Here is a 14227-nt window from a genome sequence, read left to right on the forward strand (position 1 = left end):
TCACAGAGGTAGTCCGGGCTGTGGATGGGCGGAGGGGGCGCAGAGGGGCCGGTGCGGAGACGGAGACTCCAGGAGGCCAGGCCCGTATTCAGAACAGAAGGGCCGGGCAGGATGCCTGTAGAGAGATGGAGGATGGCCGGGGAGCCCAAAGCTCAGTACCGCTTCCCTCCGCCGCAGGGTCCCCGAGCCAGACTCTGAGCCTGCCCGGCCCTAGAGGCCATCCCCTCCCTCCCACCCGACCCCACGCCCTTGCGGTAAGCCCTCTGGCTCCCTGCGGGACCTCCCCACCCTGTGAGAGGAGAGGAAATCTCGCCAGAGATCCGTGTAAAAATAGATGTATTTCTGGATAAGCAGCGAGCCTGAAAAATGGCTGAGCCAGAGTCTGCTCCGCTGACAGAAGATCTATGTACCAAATTCCTCTTCAAAATCTATTTCTCAGGAGATTTATTCTTGCAAGGCTCTGACGAGCTGGGGAAGTTTTCGGCATCGGGCGCCCGGTCGGCCGCTGCTCTACCCTTTCCCCGAGTGACTTTCCTAGCGTGAGCTGTGGTCTCCTTAGGCAGCAGCGGCAGCTCGGGCTCCGGCAGGAGAAAGAAAAGTCAAGAGGGATTTGAATGGCAAAAAGGTCATTCTCATGCATTACCCTGGCTGGGTCGGAAGCTGGCGTGATGCAGTGTGACACCCATCCTGGCGGCTGAGAGAATAAGTGATGGCTATATTTATGTTTCCATCTAAATGCATGGATCAAAGCAGACACTTTAATCTATTCAACAACAGCCCGAGGATTAAAAAGTTGCAGGCAAATCACACTCTTAAATTGGTAATATATTTTTGCTTGTCACTTGACAAATCATTTTAGAGAGTGACTCCAGGTCGGGTGGGGGTCCTGGAGATTTGAACCTGGCTCCCTCCTGGAGAGGGCTCCAGAGCCTAGGATGTGACATGAAGCCCCTGGCTTGCTACAGTCCCTGTGAATCCTTGCATTGGACTCCTGGAGGGGGCGGGGGAGCTAATGGGGAGTATCAGGCCTAGGGTCCCATCTCGAAATCTGTTCTAATCTCCATAAGAACCTAGCCAGGTGGACACTATAATGTCTCCCATTTTACAGACAGGAGAACCAGAGAGCGGCTTGCCTGGGACACACAATAATAAGTGGGAGAGTGGGATGCAAAGCCAGATGTTCTGCCCCCAAGTCCAGTGCTCTTGTCTCTGCTGGAGCTGCAAGGGCAGCAGAGAGGAGCAGAGACTGCTCTGCCACCTGCTCTGTAACTTTTGGCAAGTTCTCTCACTTTCCAGCATCCTCATCTGCAAAATGGGGATAATGATGGCATCCACCTCCTGGGGGTGTCATCCAAGGGAAATGAGATGATTCAGGGAAGGTCCTTGACACCTGGTAAGAACACATGTTGGTGCTGAGCTCTGAAGGACAGGACCAGACAGGAGCGTGCCTGGAGGCTGAGAAAGGAGCTCACAGGCATGACTTCTGAGGAATGGTTGAAGGAACTGGGACCCCTGGGTCAAGAAGAGAGAAGTCTGCCTTCTAAATGTAGGCTGGATTGTGAAAAGAAAGGAAGATTGGATTTGTTCCATGTGGCCCTAAGAGGGATAACTGGGTCCTTAAGGAGACTGACGGATTTCAGCTAAAGAGAAGCAAGAACTTTCTAATCACCAGAGTTGGGCAAAGAGGAAAGAATGAGCTCAGGGTTTTGAGAGGTGTGCGGGTTATGGCCAGATGAGCAGCTGGTGGTGATGTATTGCTGTGCCTGCTCAGGTGCGGTATTTAGACCAGATTTCCTTAAAGGTCATTTCCAAGCAGCAGAGTCTAAAATTCCATAGTAGTAGGGTCGGCTCCCCATCATTTCCAGTAAGAGAGGACAAGAAAAGTTGGATAGTTTACTGGGAACAAATCATCTTTTTTTTCAAGGCATATTTCTATGTGTTTCATGATTTAATTCTACTGATTTATGCTTGGCCCAGATCTTCACTAACCTTAGAGTATGTGGGGTGGCACCATGGTTCAGGAGCGGGCCGGGTGGCATGGGAATGGCAAGGCAGCTGGGCTGGAAGGAGGCAAAGCTAGTCTTGGGTAAAGGGTGAAGGAAGAATTCCTGTCCCCACCAGACACTGGCCAGAGTGGTCCGAGGAACCAGAGCAGAGCCAGCCAACGGAAGAACCGTGGACTGGGAGCTCAGGAGACTCAGGCTTCCATCTGGCTTCATCTCTTAAAATCTGTGCCAGCCGAAAGTCCCCTAATTTCTCTGCGCCCCAGTTTCTCCACGTGGGAAGCGGAGAGCCGATACCTTCCCCTGCTCACCCTTCAGAGAGGGTATGAGAATTGAGGACAAGCTGGCCTTGCTGTTGCCTTGATCTTAGGAGAGGGGCGCTGTTCCTGGAAGGGAAGGGGCCCCTTGGGCACCCCGCGATCTGGCTGGAGCGCCCGCGCCCTCTCCGGTGCCCGCCCTCACCAGGACCCCGCCTCCTCCCTGCTTCCCCCACCCCCCGCCCCGCGTCTGTCCGCCTGCTGCAGGGCGTGCGTGCGTGCGTGCGCACTCGCGAGCGTCCCTGGGGCGTGGCCTACGGGCTGGCGCGGGCGGCCAGATCGCACCATCTGCCTGAGCGGAAGTGGAGCGCAGGTGTCGGGTTTGGGGCGCAGGTAATTGCTGACGGCTGAGCCTTCCCTCCCCGCATGTGGTCCCGGAGTGAAGCAAGTCCCGGGGCGGGCGGCGTCAGCCCGCAAGGCCCGCCACCTGGCCTGCTCTCCGCGCCTTTCCAGCGCCTTCAGTTGGTTCCCTCACGTGAGCCTCAGAACAGCTGAGCCAGGGAGGTCAGGACCTTGTCGGATTTGTTCTATCAGCGTGGAAATCGAGAACCAGAGGTTAAATCGCCGGTCCAGGGTCCCAGAGCCAGTCAATATGGGCCTCAAGCAGCCCTCGGGGTCATCGGCCTCTTAATTCCATTTTCCTCGCGTGACCCGCGGCGCCTTGCAGTTCAGCAAACATTTATGGAGGCCTTATCTGGGTCAGGCGCCGAGCTAGGTGCGGGGGTCCAGACCTGAGCTCTGCCTCTGTTCTTGTGAGGGTGCAGTTTTAACCATAGTGTTTGGCCGCGAGGTTCCCAGTCATATCCCATTACCCTGTGTCAGACACCGAGGAACCTGAGGTATTTTTCTGGAGCACAGATCTGATTGGGTCACACACCTGGTGATTCCCCGAGCCAAACTCCTTGGTTTGCTGGACAAGGCCTTTCTGAATCTGGCTTCAGTCCACCTTTGTGGAGTCATTTCTTCCTGTTCCTTCCTGGACCCCTGTGTCTAGCTGCACGCACTGTTCTGCAGCTGTGCCCCGGACCTCAGTGCCCCTTTCCAGCCAGGAACCTGGCTTGTGTAAACTTGTGAGTTCCAACGTAGCTCAAATGTGACCTCCCTGCAGCTTTTTTTTTGATTTCTCCACCTCTTCCTTATTCTTTCCCATCAATAAATGATTCCCTTCCGTGTGCTTAATGCACTTTGCATTGGCCTTTGTGATGACATGAGGCTACGCGGTACACAGTTCCAGTGTGGCCCCCCCACCCCTTCCCTGCTGGATCGTGGGCTCCTGAAGTTCTGGGTCTGGGTCTTACTATGACTACCCCGCACCAGCCTGCCCCCCCTGGTGCCTGGTCCACAGGAGACGCTCAGGGACGCAAGGGAGACGGTGTATGTGAAATTGTTTTGTAAAGTCCCACACAATGCTAATCCTGCTGCTGCTAAAACTGAAAGGTGTTTAAAAATCCTGTGAAATGACGATCATCTCAACAACCCTCAAATTTTCAGTTCGTTATCAATCTAAGATTCCAGTAGTAACAATAGCTTAACATATATTGACCTTTTTGTGTGTGTTAGCTATTATTGTTATTGCAGTAGGAATATAGACACATGTATGTACATCTTTCCATTTCTCCACATTAATTAAGTGATCATTAGGACAATATTGAAATAATGTCACAAATCTTCAAGTGTACTTCAAGAAATTCTCAACACAATGTTCCCTCTCTCCCCTCAAGTGCCTCTGTGACCTCTGGCTTGCAAGGACCTCAGTGGATGGAGTCATGGTTGTCAGATTTCCCCACTAGGTCGGGAGTTAACCTCTGGCCTAGCAAGATATTCCACACTCTGTGAATTTGTCTGTTTTTTCTAGGAGCGAAAAAAGCAGGCCTTTCTCCTTGCTTTTTGAGGCCATTGGGCAGTGAACCTACCCGAGCTTGCCCAGAGATGGGCAGCCTCTTCATGGAGTGGGACACGTGCAGATGTCTTAAAAAGGAACACGCATCTCTGAGTCTGTCATCAAACTTTTTATTTCAAGTCTGTACGACACGAGGATTGTTGGATTTCTGTCCTTTTGGTATTTATGGAGGGCACAAAAAAGAACTACTCTGAGTAAATAAACAGAGAAGATTAAAGGCCTTCCTCTGTGGGGGGCACCATTCATGAGGCAGCAAGCCAGGAGAGTTGTGATGGGATTTTGTGCTGCTGATGCAGCACTGAATTGGAACTACATTTCATTTGAGTCGTTTCAGGAAGTTTGGGCTCCTCAGCTTCTGTGTCTTCGCATCTGGGGGCTCTGATCTGAGTCCATGTATATGTGCTGGGAGTGTCCCTGCAGGTACACCGGTGAGTGTGGGTGTGCATTTTTCCCTGTAAATGTGGGTCTAAGGTAAGTGTGTGCCATCTGTGCACATGGGTGTGTATAGAGAATGTGCATTGGGGTGAACATGGATCTTTCTAGGGGCCCATCTTATATATTGTGTATGAATGTGCATTTGTATGGAGGGGTCTATTTCTGGGTGTGAAAATGGGGCAAGATGTAAAATAGGGGTGTATTTGATGTGAACAGATGTCTGAGTTTGTGAGCATGAGTCTGCGTTCACAGTGGAGCGTGGAAGCGCATTTCTCAGCACGTGCCTTTGCCTGAGTGTGTGGGTGAGAGAGGGTCGCGGGTGGGCGTCCACACATATGCATTCATAAACGTGCAAGCTCTGCAGACAGGTCCCTGCAGACTCCGTGTGCCCAGCTCCCGTGGCTCCTCCTGGCTTGGTTGCTGCCTCTGGTCCCTGGTGGTTCTGCCTTGCTGGTCCGCAGAGAGATCAACACCCTTCAAACCAGCTGCCTCGTTGGCTGCCGCTCACTCTATTGGCCTTGCGATGCCTGCCGTTGCCATGGAAACCAAAGTAGGTCTGTTTCTGTCTGCCACCGGGTCCCTGGGCTAGGGCAGCTGTGGGCCAAAGCCACCGTGGTGAGGGCTGGCCGGGGGGTGGGGGGAACGAAGAGGGGCCTGGGGGCCCTCTGAGCCTGCTTCTCCTCACATCCTCCGGGAGCCTCTTTTCTGCCTCCAAACTCAAGGGCAGGTCCCTGCCGTCAGACAACTGGGATCAAAACAGCCCTGTTAGACAAGGGCCTGAGCAGCTGACTTTCACATACACACAAAATTCCTTCCTAAAAAAAAAAATTTCAAGACGTATGTGAATTCCACACTACTGTGCATTATTAATTCAGTGCCTAAAATAAAGTGGCTTTTAGGAGAGAGCTGGTGCTATCTGATAGGAGAACTCAGTACATGCTTTTGTGACCTGGTTTTATAATAGACATCTGCTCAGAGTTCACTGCATTGGAAGAACTTGAACATAACAGTGTTAAGCATTGAAGAGATCACAGATCCTGTTTAGTTTTGAAAAAGTGAGCAGCAAGCACAAACCCAGCTGTGTAAGCAAAGGGCAATACATTATTAGGGAGACACATAAAAGTGGCCCAACCATAAAGCAAAGCTGGGATGATTAATACAAGAGTTAGGATGGTGGTTAACGGGGAGGGTCATGGGGAGGGCAGGGCTGGGGAAATGGGGGTTTTTAAGGCGCTAATAACATTTTATGTCTTAACCTGGGTGGTGGAGACTCAGATGGGTGATCGTTACTCTTTTCACAGCACGTAAATATTTATACTCTTCTGTTTGTGTGATATGACATGGTAATCACAAGTCACCCATCCTGAGCTCATGGCCCCTGGCTTGATTTGCACAGGCGGCAAGAGGTGGCATGGGGTCAGGGAAAGAGGACAGGGTGGGGACCACGCTTTTATGGATTCTGCTGCCGCCAGCACTGATCGTCAGCTTGTGACCTCGAGGAAGCCCCTCAGCCTCTCCCAGCTGCAGTTTTCCTCATCTGTAACATGATGAGCACATTACACTTGTTCAAATGAAAATTAGTTTTGAGCTTTCTTTGTGCTGGGCACTGTGTTAGGAAACAGAGTCATGTAGAGTTGTCCCTGCAGCACACGGTGAGTGAGGTGAGCACGGAAGGGGCACGGTGATGGGGGTGGCTCTGGCAGGGCGGAGCTGGGAGAGGGATGGCAGTGGAGAAGGCGAATTTTGAATTGGGTCTTAAATGTGCGGTCTGATTGGAAGTGGCTGTGACAGGGAAGGAGGAAGTGAGGAAGAGGAGGCTCAGGGCTGTCAGGAGGGAGAGGTGCTTGAAGAAGAGCTCAGACCTAGCAGCTGGAGTGCGAGGACAAGGGCGGTGATGGCATGACATTTGGGAGATTCCTCTGAAGTTACAATGAGAGCCTGCCCTTACTGGGCTGGAGCAGAAGACAGCTGGCCTGGCAGGGGCGGGGGGTGGGGAGGGAAGGTAGCAGGTGCTCTTGCCCGTCTTCCTGTCCTGGGTGCAGGTGACCACTTGGTTCCTAGGACCCTGATACTCAAGACTCTGGGCCCCTTGAGACAATCTGGGTGCCCTCACCCCCCTGGCCTCTGCATTGGCCAAGAAAAGACCCCTTCTTCAGATGAAAACCTTTGACCCCTGGGGCATATGGGGACCCCCACCATGCCACACACATGCAGACAAGCCCCATGGGTGGCAGCAACATTCTCTGGAAAGTTCCTGGGGCTAGGACAACACTGACCAGGATGTCTTGGATGGCCTTCAGGTTGGCCTCACCCTGCCCTGCCCCAGCCCCCACACCGGCCTGATCCCTGTAACTCTGAGCACATGGTAATAAGGGAGCCAGAGAAACTGGGTCCACATCCTGGCTCCATCTCTTCGGAGGTGGGGCAAGTCTCCAGCCTTCTCTGACGGGAGTGAGGTGTCCTTGTCTCCAAAGTGAGAGGTGGACCAGTAGTCACACAGGAACTTTACATGTAGAACAGTTTTCACCTTCCGGGGGAGTGACTTGCTCATCTCTGACCCTCACCTGCTGGGCGCTTTTCTCAGAAAATCGTGTGGTTTTGTCTTGGTGGAGATGGTGTCTTTCACTGCGGAAGTGAGTAGTGTTTTTACTGTTGTAAGAGTGTAGTGTCAGGACTCCAGAACGTCTTTTCCCTCGGGGATACCTGGATGATGACTTATTGGAGAGCCCCCCGGGGAAGCAGGGTCACCTGTGTTTGATTGTTCTTGGTGCACCGGACCTGGTGGGCAGGTGAACTTTGCAAGCAAGCCAGGAAGTGCAGGTCGCTGGAGGTGGGGGTCGGGAAAACCAAATGAGAGGGAAGTTTCCCCAGACTGTTTGATGCTCAGAATCCAGCGTTGGAGATGGAAGGTCCCCAGTCAGGGACCGCTCACCTCAGGCAAGGTGGTGTCCAGCTCAAGGACCACGACGATTCCAGGGGAGGGGGTCTGATGCCTATCCTTCATGCATCTGCGGAACACATGGCAGGTGCTCAGTATTTATTGAACAAGTGCCTTTGGGGCATATGCAGTGCTGTTGATATTCTTGAGTTTGATGATTCGTGAAGATCTTAGGAGGTGGCGTCAGAGGTCCACCATCACTACTCTTAGTGGCAGAAGGCATGGGTTTTGGAAATAATTAACGGTCTGAATCCTGACTCTTGTATTTACCAGCTGTGTGACCTTGGGCCTCTCCCATCCTCAGTTTCTTCATCTCCAGGCTGGGTGCTCTTCCTACGTACAGCACGTAGGAAGCAGATAGAGGGCCCAGCGCTGTGCCAGGCACATAGCAAATGCCAGTTACTGCTCAGACCACAACAGATGGCGGCGTGGTCAGTGAGGTCACTGGGGTGGGAGGTGTGCCGAGTGGGGTGGAAGTGGTGGATGGAGGAGTCTGGTGGGAGAGCAGGTGGATACACAGCGAGGCTGGTTTGTAAGTCAGGCGGAGGGCAGCAGGGGGTCATCAGGTTAGTGAGGTGTGGAGCTGGGAGTGAGAAAGATGAGCTTCAGTGAAGAGGAGGGGCGTGCTTAGCATCCGGCAGGATGTTCACCTGACGCACTCATCCTTCCATCCACGTACTCCCCCAGCAGAGGTGTGCTAAGCACCCGCAGTGCACTGAGCATGATTCCAGGCACCGGGGACGCAGCCAGGGGTTCACTCTGGTGACATCCTGTGGAGTGCTTTTATCATTCAACACGTGCTCAGAGCACTTGTCCATTGCATGGTTTTGTGTTTCTCTGCCCCATGTGTTCTAATAAAAGTCTTTCTCAGAGTGTTCTAACCTCACCTGGGCAGAATATGAAGAAAAGGGAAAACCTATCCACATTTAGATCAGGGGAGATGGGGGTGTGGGGACAGGTCATGTCGTGGGACTAGGGAAAGTGGTAGAGCAGGGCGGCTCCAGCCCTGCTGCAAGGCCGGGAACGGGGGCGCTTCCCAGCTGGATGCTGTTGGGAGATTCAGGGCAGGACTTCAACCGAGCAGCAGATCCCCTTCCTGCCTGCTTCTGCTCCTCCATCCACCTGGGACCCTGCATCTCATGGCCAGCATGGCTGTGGCCTGCTGACTCCAGATTTTACCCAGTTCTTGACCATCAGGCTCTGGTCCCTGAGCCTTCTCCCTAAACCTTCCTTGCCCTGAAAAGAGCAGGAGCGTCAGGACCAGAGAGAACCACACACAGCCTCTTGGAAATAGCCCCTTTCCCAAGGGTCAAGATTAATCAAGGCCTGTAGAGTTGGCATCATGATATGGTCCGGTGTGGTGTTCTGGTCATTTTACTGGCTCCTGTCTGCAAGGATACCTCACTGGGCGGCTTAGGAGATCCCCCCACGGTATGGCACACCCACAGGGCAATGTCAGTTATTCTGAGAGCAGTACCCTGTCTGGGAATGCTGTATCAGTCGAGGTTCTCCAGAGAAGCAGGCCAATAGGATATGGAGCTCTGGCTGATTATCACACGTATTGGCTCATGTAGTTGCAGAGGCCAAGATGTCCTGTGATCTGCAGTAAGCAACCTGGAGAGCCAGGAGGGCCAGTGGTGCAACTGAGTTCAGGTTAGAAGGGGAGAGAACTAGGGAGCCGATGGTGTAACTCCTGGTCTGAGTCCGAAGGCCCCAGAACTAGGAGCAGGGATGGAGGTCCCAGCTCAAGCAGAGAGCAAATATGCCCTTCCTCTGCCTATTTGTTCTGTTCAGGCCCTCAACAGACTGGTTGAAGCTCACCCATATTGGTGGGGTAATCTTCTTCACTTAGTCTAGCGATTCAGATGCTAATCTCTTCCAGAGGCAGCCGCACAGACGCACCCAAAAACGATGGTTTGCCAGCCGGCATCCCTTGGCCCAGTCAGGTTGACACAAAATGAACCATCACACACGCGCAGCCCCACTTCCAGCCCGGCTGACAGCCTAGCTGCTTCTTAGAACTCATTTTATTCATTCATTCACATTTGGGCCTTTGCTCCAGTACCTTCCTTTGTTCTCAGCCTAGCTGAGTCCTACCCACAGGAACACGGGGTCAGGAAGAACACAGCTCCTGGAGTTGATGAATCCAAGTGTAAATCTCCGCTCTGCCCTTTTCTGTATGAGCTTGGGCGAGTCATGCAAGCTCTGGCCTCTGCTTCCTCCTAGGCGAGAGGAATCTTCCAGGCGGATGTGAGGATCGTAGGTGATGTGGGTAGTGCCCCTGGTACCTGGCAAAGTACTCAGCAGATGGCTGGATTCAGTGGCTTTGTTTTCTTTTTGGAAAAAGACAGTGTGTGCAGACCTTATTTTAAATGTAGCTACTAAAAAGTCCACCTCCTCCATGAAGTCTCCCGGGCCACCAGAGCCCCCTCCGCCGTGCTTCCCAGCCCTGTGCTGCTCCTCGGCCCCAGGCCCTTGATCATGCCATCCCCGAGGCCTGGGATGTATATGTGCGCTTGGCAGAGGAGGGGTGTCTGTCTCCCTTACTCCCGGTCGTGGAGTACAAACAGTACATGGAGAGTATTTGCTGATCTGTGGATGGTGGGCAGGAGCTGCCTGGGGGAGAATGAGATCCGAGGGCTGGTCTCCTGGCCTTGGCAGCTGCAGGGTAGGGGAGGGGGAAGAGCCTGCAGCCATCTTTCTGACTTGCCCCTCATCTCCATTTAGGGGCCCCCACCCCCTTCTCCCTGAACTTGTTTCTCGTTGGCTCAACCCTGTCTCGCTAACGAGCTGAGCCAGCCGCTTGGCACCCGCCTCTCTGATGTGCTGACTCAGTCCTGTGGCTCCCGCTTCCTCTGCCCTTGTTGGAAACGCCAAGTTAATTGCTCTCCAGCTTCAGGCTGCACTGGTAGGGATGTGGCCCCCCTTTCTTTTCCCTTTCCACAAACCCTGGGAGGGGGACAGGCCAGCAGTCTCCAGCCCTGGGCCTGCCCTCTATGGACAGGGCAGTCAGGGGAGTGGGGGCACATGAGCAGAGAGGGGACCGGGCTATCGCTGTCCCTTAGGGGGAAATGAGGGGGGGAGTGTTTGGCACTCTTGGAGTCTGGCCTCTGTACTTCCTGGCCCTTGGGATCTGGGAGATGCCAGCTGCTGTCAGGGTGGCCCTGGCTGGGAGAGGGGGAGGGGGGCTGTGAGCCTCTCGGATCTGTATCAGAGCTGAGGGCCAGGAGAGGTGCTGGGAGGGAGAGGCCTCAAACAGCTAGGAAGGAAGGAATAGAGGGAGGGAAGAAAGAAGGAAGGAAGGAGGAAAGGAATGAAATGGGGGAAGAGAAGGAAGGAAGGGAGGGAGGGGGCCAGTGGGAACTCTCACAGAGAAGCTCTCATGTCATCCTCACAAAGGGGACTGCAGATGCCCTGTCCAGGGTGAGGATGACAATATTTAAGGACAGTCTGGCACCAGCCCTTACTAACCAGGATGGATGTGGGGCCAGGGGCTGGGCTGGGTCGAGGCCCATAAGCTGTGCCTGAAATTAACCCTTTGATTGCTGGGCCCTGGGGAGGTGGGCAGGGAAGAGCAGGGTGTTGTTAAATGTTCACCACCCAAGTGAAGTGTTGCAGTATTTTCACAGCACAAGCTCCACAGCGGCTTGGCTCCTGGTCTGTTTGCTCCCTGACCTGTCCCTGGGGCACAGCAGGGGCTCCAGCCTTTGTTGGGTGAGTTCAGGTGGAGGGTGAACGTCAGCCTAGAGCTGCCTGGTGAGGGGGTTGACCTCAGTGGGAAGTGGCAGGACGCAGACCTGGGTGACAGTGAGTCAGGCGCCATGTGACAGGCTGAGGGGGAGCCAGGGAAGGTGCCCTATGAGGGTCTGCAGGCCTGCAGGGTAGAGGATGCTTGAGGGCAGGGGCTAGAGGTGTTCAGTCCTGGGGAGGGCACACTGGGACCCTTCCTTCGAGACCTTGAATTTTGGGGTCCCCCTCTGGAGATTGGTCTCTGGCTGCACTCAGGCTGGCTGGGAGAGGGCTCAGGAGGGGGTGCTAGGGCCAGGCAGACCTTCAGAGGCCCTGGGGGAGGCCTGGAATGATGCAAGCTAATTCAGTTTTTTGTTATTATGACAAAGAGAGGAGGAAGGAAGAGACAGAATTAGAAAGGAAGCTCTAATCCCCTGGGGATGGTGAAGGCACGCACAGATCAAAGAACCCACTCTGGCGAGGAGGTGGCTCCTCCTGGGGGAGCGCCTTGTGTTTCCAGTGGGTTTTGTGGCTTCGACATCCTTGAAATGACCTGGGTAAGGGGAACAGGCCCCCTTTATAAATTCTTTCCCGCCTTCTGCCAGAGCCTTGGAAGGTTGGGGGCATGGTGGGGAGTGTGGGGCCGGGATGGGGGGCAGGAGGAGAGAGATGGGGAGAACATGGGGAACCAGGTAGGACCACCGCCTTCAGCCTCGTTCTCCCTGAAGAGCTGTTTCTGTTTATCTTCTCCTCTCCAAAAGGGGAGATGCTTTCTGATTATTTAACAACTTCTCAGACCAGAGGCTTTCTGCAGACTGCACAGCAGGGAGAAAGAAAGAAGGCGAAGAGAGAGAAGCCCAGGAGAGGACAGTGGGCGTCCCAAGTGCCCTGAGCTCTGCTCTGCATTCCAGACCCCAAAGCGCGTCTGGGAATTAGCCTTAGGGCCCCGGGGACCCCTGGACGGGGCCGGCTCAGATCTTCCCAGGGCCCTGGCGGGAGTGCAGCCTGGACCGGCCGCCCTCCCTCCCCACAGAACACTTTAGGGGCCTGCTGCTCTCTCTCCCCTTCCTGGGTCTCCAGCCAGCCCGCCGGCTTGATGAATTAGCCCCATAGATATTCCGTCAGGAAAGCAAACACATATCATATATATCTTTGACAAGTTATTATTCTCCCTTATCAGGATTCGGGTGCATCCCGCGCCCGCCATTACTCACACTGCACCCCCGTCCCGCCTGGGCCCGGGCACCCAGCCCGCTGCATGGCAGGGCCCGGCCACGCTGGCCACGCGCCCCGCCTTGGGTCTGGGTTGTGGCCTGTGCCTGTGTCAGTGTGTATCTGTGCGTGTGTGGAGAGTTCCCACCCTGTCATCCAGGCCAGAGCCTGAGCAGGCACCATCCTGGCCCCTCTAGGCCCAATTAACTGGACATCACTCCCCAGGCAGAGGCTGGGCCCAAGCTGGACCTGGTGGTGTTCTTTGTTTCTCTCATAGGAACCAGGAGCAGGGGTTTTGTCCCAAGGAATGTGCTGTTTGGGCCTCACCCATGTCCACTTTGTGCCCCTCCCCGCCCTGCCCCCGTTCCCCTTTGCTGCGGGGGTTGGGGGGGCACCCCTGGTTGCCGGCAGGACGGACTGCTCTGCCCCCTCCCATCATCCCAGGGCTTCCTGGAGCCCAAACGGGCTCCTCAAGGCCGGCCTCGGAGATGGCTGAGGCCCAGTGGCTGGGAAGCCTGGGGACACGGCCCCAGTGAATGAGATGTGATATTATGCTCTCAGCCTGGCCGCTGGGCCCCGATTTGTCATCTTTCACCCCAGCACTCCCATTTCCCCAGAGGCAGGCTCCATATTAACAAGTCCTCTACTTGGGAATAGAAATGGGGCCTTTGGAATTGCTCCTGACAGTTGCTAATGCACTCAGGCTGTGGGTGGGGTGGGAGGTGCCCTCAGGCCAGCCGGTGGGAGCCCGACACCCTGGGAATCTGCCTGCTTCTGAAGTGGGGAGGTCCCTGCTGCCTGACAAGCTGAGCTGGGGGTAGCTCTCAGACCCCCCACCCCACCCTCCCCTCAGCTGGTGGGAACTGTGAGAGGCTGCCTCCCCTCACCCTGAGGCCCAGCCCTCCACCAGCTCAGTGGGAGCAGAGACCTGAGAGCCAGCCCTTCCCCCCGCTGGGGTCTTCTGTGTCCGCAGTGTCTGCTCCTTCCAGCTTCAGGTTCTGTGTTCCCGGGCACCTCCTCTCCTCTCCTTTGGGTCAGCTGCCCAGCCTCTTGCTGTGCCCTGGGTCATGGAGAGGCTGGGAGAGGAGCCTCCCATTTGGGTGCCCGCGGCTGAGTCCTCCTAAGTGGACTTGGTGCAGCCAACTGAACAGGCTTCTGTGCCCGGGCTGTGGCCCAGGTGGCTACCAGGGACATCCATGGCTCAGTCCTGTCCTCAGGGACTCCCAGTCTCCTTGGGGATGGCTAGGGGAGGGGAAGATAGATGTCCTGAGAGGTATTCTGGGCCCAGCTGCTGAGAGGTACCCTAGTATCCCATCTTCAGATGCGGGTGGGGGAACTGTCAGCTAAGGAGAGGGGAGTGGGTAAGGGCACTGGAGGGAAGGGCGCAGGCTGTGTTTGGGGGAGTGCTGTGACCTTCACTCAGGGTTCTCATCATTGCCCCAGGGCCAGAATCCTGCCCTCCACGGGGGCCCTCCTCCTGACTTCTAATGCCCCCATCAGCTGGGGAGGATGGGAGACAGATGAGGTGAAAAGGGTGAGCGGGAGTCTGGTGTGGTTTGGCCTTTTGGGGCCGCCTCATCCAGGCCTGGCCTCCAAGCTCCAATACCTTGTAGGATCTCGTGGATCTGGTGATACCACTGGGTGTGCAGTTTTCCTGGGGCTCCAGGTTCTGTCCTGGGACAGATGTGTTGGA

The 14227-nt window shown here is 55.0% G+C and overlaps 1 long non-coding RNA gene across 6 annotated transcripts in view; it reads left to right on the forward strand.

The window, feature by feature from the left end:
* Positions 1-2558: 2558 nt before the first annotated feature.
* LOC116661080 overlaps positions 2559-14227 on the forward strand; it is a 261277-nt gene continuing 249608 nt past the window's right edge. For 5 of the 6 annotated variants that reach the window (XR_004316827.1, XR_004316826.1, XR_004316823.1 and 2 more), the window contains exons 1-3: positions 2559-2653; positions 4176-4648; positions 5020-5205. This is a non-coding gene — a long non-coding RNA (uncharacterized LOC116661080). Of the gene's footprint in view, positions 2654-4175; positions 4649-5019; positions 5210-14227 lie in introns of all 6 variants that reach the window. The other variant, XR_004316825.1, reaches the window with a different exon arrangement.

Source organism: Camelus ferus, chromosome 33 (genome assembly GCF_009834535.1).
Source record: "Camelus ferus isolate YT-003-E chromosome 33, BCGSAC_Cfer_1.0, whole genome shotgun sequence".
NCBI classification, from domain to species: domain Eukaryota; kingdom Metazoa; phylum Chordata; class Mammalia; order Artiodactyla; family Camelidae; genus Camelus; species Camelus ferus.